The sequence below is a fragment of the Telmatherina bonti genome (assembly GCF_933228915.1).
Source record: "Telmatherina bonti genome assembly, chromosome: 17".
Taxonomy (NCBI): Eukaryota; Metazoa; Chordata; class Actinopteri; order Atheriniformes; family Telmatherinidae; genus Telmatherina; species Telmatherina bonti.
Window position 1 is genome coordinate 23,960,014 of NC_136615.1, and position 5,000 is coordinate 23,965,013.

At 39.8% G+C, this 5,000-nt stretch overlaps 1 protein-coding gene across 1 annotated transcript in view; it reads left to right on the forward strand.

Annotated features, from left to right (window-relative positions):
- The window catches only part of LOC306768519 (poly [ADP-ribose] polymerase tankyrase-1-like), a gene marked incomplete at its 3' end in the record, with an annotated part of 84,784 nt that overhangs the window by 34,824 nt on the left and 44,960 nt on the right, over positions 1–5,000 (forward strand). The window lies entirely within an intron of this gene.

Consider the following 5,000-nt stretch of genomic DNA (forward strand, 5'->3'; position numbering starts at 1 on the left):
TGTTACCAAGGCTGTCTATGGAAGCATTTTCCCAAAGCTGTGTTCTGTTGATATTTGTCTGTGAATTACATTTATATAATTGAAATACTTTGTCTTTTGAAAGTATATGCAGACATAATGAAGACAAGCAATTACTTGCAGATTAGACAATACATTAACTGAAGGATGACCTGCAGTTTATGTAGATTTATACATTAATCTACTTCAAGAAATTTTAAAGGTGACATGTTATTGCCCTTTTTTACAAAGCTGATCATCACAGTGCAGCTGTACATGTTGATCTGTCTTTCCTGTCCTCTCCACCCCAACCAGTCGAGGCAGATGACTGTCCTCCCTGAGCCGGGTTCTGCCGGTGGTTATCTTCTTGTTAAAAGACAGTTTTTTCCTTCCCACTGCTGCCTCGTACATGCTCGGGATGAGGAATTGGATCGAAGTCATGATTTGACGCAATCAGTTTGTTTCCATTATAGGCTATGTATGAATTGGCTTGAAATGGTGTGTATGTAAAGTGCCCTGTGACAACATTGTTATGAAGTGGCACTACACAAATAAAGCTGAATTGAATAGAATTTTAGTACCAGAGATATTATAACAGCACTATATTTACCATGTTTTTACAGCTCCTTTCCCAGCACAGCTGGTTTGAGAGTAGGGCTGCTCCATTCGGTTCTATGAGGGTTGCAGTCTTGCAGATTTTCAAACAGGAGGGGGCATCAGAATTAGGTGGTAGTCAGACCTGAGTCCAGTTGGACACAGGTGCTACAGTGTAATGCAGTACAATTTTTTAATAAATTAATTTTTTTGCTTCCTTCCCCCTCCCAACAATAGTTCCAGTGTTTAATTGTAAGTACACAATTCCATCACACAGTATCATCTTGGGTGTAAGTAGTACATGCAGCTTATTCAGAGCTGAGTTGTTTCCAAGAGCCAAGCAGATCTTTCAAACTCAATCTGCTGAGCACAAAAGTTAAGCTAACTGCAGAAATGCTTCCTGAACAGCTAAGTCTTGCACTTGCTCTTAAAAATAGTTAAGGAATATGCGGATTGGACAGATTTTGGTATATTGTTCCACCACCAGAGAACTATAGTGGAAAAGAGTCAAGTTACTGATTTTGCACCATGTTGTGGCGGGAGCATTAGGTGTCTTTAACTGACAGAGCGTCACTGTCGAGAGGGAGTGTGGCTCTGGATTAAGGAGTGAAGGTAGACAGGAGCTGTTTTGGTTTTTGTTTTGTGAGCCAGAAGCAGAGCTTTGAATTTGATGCATGCTGCAACTGGAAGCCAGTGAAGAGTGATTGCATCAGAGTGACATAAGCTCTTTTGAGCTGGTTTAAGACCAGATGTGTGGCTGTATTCTGAATCATCTGCAGAGGTTTTAATTGCAGTTTGGCCTGCCAGTGAGTAACTGCTAGCCTGGCAAGCCAGACTCTCTCGTTGTACCAGCATAGAGTCTGGGGACTCACTCGCATCAACAGACTCCTTGGGCAGGACAAACAAGCAAGGAGTAAACCAATAGTCAGTAAAGTGGCAGCCTACAATGTTCGGAAGTGTTTAGTAGAGCGAACGCAACAGAATAAAATAACAACACATGATGATGCAAGGCAAGAGTCTCCTCAGATCAACTAATTAGAGTGGCAAATTTGTTTAAGACCGATACAAATCTCTGTAAAGGGGAGGGACTCCAGACTAAGTCGCTCTGTATTGAATTTATAGAGCACTCTAGTCTGGCGTGCCAGGCTAAGGCACTCCAGTAGTGAATGCGTGAAATGACCAGAACCTGAACCAAGAGCAGTGCCGTGTGTTCTGTCAGGTAGGGTCTGATCCTCTTGATGTTGTAGAGAGCAAATCAACAAGACCAGGCAACAGAGGCAACATGGACCTTAAAGATCAGTTGGTGGTCTAACATGACACCAAGATTCCTGGTAATGGACGTAGGTGCAAGTGTAGTAGAATGGAACTGGAGAGGTAAGGAAGGATTGGCTGGACAAACAGTAAACTCAGTCTTGGACAGATTTAGCTTAAGGTAGTGATCCTTATTCCATGTGGAGATATCAGCAAGGCATGCCGATATACTCATTGAAATGATTTTCAGGTGGGAAGGAAAGGAAAACCTAAGTGTCATTTTGCATAGCAGTGGTGGGAGAAGCCATGGGAGCTATAACCATTGCCTCTTTTTTCTTGCCCTGAGCAGTAAACGGTGGTTGTGACCTGCGTCACACCCTCAGTTGTAGGCAAGTGCTAATGACATAGTGCAAACAATGACCCAAAACCAAGATAGAAACTCAAGCACTGACTCAAACTGACTGAACTTTCCATAATTGAAATATATGCTTGTTCCACTGAATTTAAAAAAAAAAAAAAAAAAAGATTTTTTTTTTTTCTTTTTTAATACAGATTTCTGTTTTTCCTGAGCAGTAAATCAAACACAGCAGTTACGGTACATAAACAATGAAAACATTGAACAAATGAATTTTCTTGTAAGGATAAAAAAAAAAAAAAAGAACTTTAGACATAGAATGAGTAAAGCATTAAAGCTAATTTATTATTCTTTTTAAAAATTTAGCTAACCTTAACTGCTAAAGAGTTTTCTGTTAAAAAGAATAAGAGCAGAACTGCACACTTCTGAGATACAGTAAATGCAACATTTTTGAAGTTATATTTTAAAATGACAGTGGCGAGGATGCAGTGTGTAGTGACATTATACTGCAAAACTAAACTGCTCTTTGCTGTCGTCTAAAAAAAGTGCTAGGTTTATGCTTTATCTTTTTTCCTCAAGCTGGTGCTGACTTTAGATATCCAAATATAGCCTCTCAGGCAAAGGATCTTTACCCTGCTGTCCTATAATGAAAACTATAGCTAAATTATAGTTTAACAGTCAAGTATGGTTTCAGTAGCAAGTAAGTCTGGTCTCATTAAAGGGTTGAGTGACCCCTGAGACACACCGCGACTACTCTAGATAGTGTAATTGTGATTCCACCAGATGCCTTGCAGTGCTTTCCAGAGGCAACTCTCTGCCTTGCTCTGCTCTCCTTGGCTAAAAATACAAGGGAAGTTTATTGTTTGAAGGACGTCACAACAAGCAGCATTAAGCAGATGGACCTGACTAAATTAGGAACTGGAACGACTTGAAAAGATGAAATAAAGAAAATTATTGAAAAAAGTACAAATTCATTTAAACCAAATTGGCAACTCAAAGTAATTTGGTGGAAGAGACTGCCTGCCTCTGAATCACTTTTGGTGAACTATGAAGCAACATGGAGTGCTGCCATTGACCTTTTCTGGAAGAATCAAGGGGTGAAACTTAATGGCTTGAGGTAATGCAGGGCTCGCTAAATGAAAAGCCAGGTATAGCAGAAAGTACACTCAACTGCAGAGAAAAGCTCTGTATTACTATTCTGTGAAGCTAACATCCCTACATTCATCTGCAGGGATCCCTCAGCCTCAGGTTCAGCTCTGCTGCACTAAAGCTTCACGTCTGGCTTATGACTGATTAGTCCCTTGGATGAATAACTGGAAGCAAAAACAGACTACGCTCTAGTTTTGTATTTTCTAGCTTTAGTTGAAGTAGTCCCTGTGGTCCTCCACATCACTGTTTTCCAACCTGACAGAAATACAAATCGCTGCAGACCTGTTTTTCCTTGAGAGCGAAGCAATGTGGAAGTTCCACTGGGCACCAATGATTATCCAAACAGTTCTGGGGTATCTTGTGAGTTCCCATGGGTGTCTCCTTTGCTATATTGAAAAGTTATTTCTCTTTGCCTCTGAAAGAGCATTTAAACAATCATCAGACCCCTAAACTGAGACAGGTAAACGCGACCTGGTACAGTCTTTCAAACAAGCCAGTTTCTAGAATTGCCGTTTATTGGTCACAAAAAGAGAGGCAATTTTATTTTATTGGTTGCTATGACAACTGCAGTAACAGCCAGGAGCCAAAAGGAGTGTTTTACCTATGACTCTTGGTAACAGTTATATAAATGCCACCTCAGGTTTGAAGAGGTTTTTTTTCCACCATTTATAGGTACTTTTGGGCTGTTGATGGTGCTTGGCTTCATGATATCACTCCCACCTCCAGTTGTCAGGAAGCGTCATCTAGCCACTGTCTGTGCAACTAGCCCATTAAGGTTGTGATACCCCAAGGGAAACAGTGTATTTTGAAATCGGAGATCCAAGGGACCAAAGGAAGAGATCATTTGACAATTTAAATTCAAGGGACCATAAGCGGATTAATGCAGCCACATCCAGAGAATAAAACTGGTGCATGAACAGATATTGAAATGACCACTGCAGTTTTCATTTATGCTGCTCTTTAATTGCTCAGACGGAGGGCAATCATGCAGAGTGCAAGCAATAATTTTTCCTGCCACTTCAGTTTTATGCTTGTTATCCTTTGGGAAGTTACTTCTCATATATCCCGCAGAAGTCTGTACAGAAATTATTATTTTAGTACTAAGTATTTATACAAGGTTAATTATATCTGCTCAGATAATAAGATTTCAAATAATAAAAGCAACATGCAAATCTTTTTTTTTTTTATATTTACAATAACAAAATGTCATGCAATAACAGCTGGAAATAAGTGCTCATAATCAGTTGCTTGTTAACAAAACTAGCTAATCAGGATTTCAGTGGGTTTAGGAAAAAGTCATGGTGAAGACAACTTGCTAAAGTTGAAACTAAGTATAAGGCTAAGGAAAAAATTGGATTAGTCACTCAACAAAATCAGACTATGTAAATTGGTAAAATGTTGCCCGGTCTGATGAGTCTCCATTTCAGCTGTGAGATTCAGATGGTCGGGTCTGAATTTGGTTCAAGCCAGAAAGCATGAATCCATTCTGCCTTGGTGGTGTAATGTATGGGGGATATTTTCTCTGCATTTGTACTAACATCATTTTGACCATGCCAATCCTTTTTGATTACAGTGTAAGCATCTTCTGGTTGTGTCTTTCAGCTGGATAACGTGCCACGTCACTAAAGCTCAAATCATTTCAAATTAGTTTCTT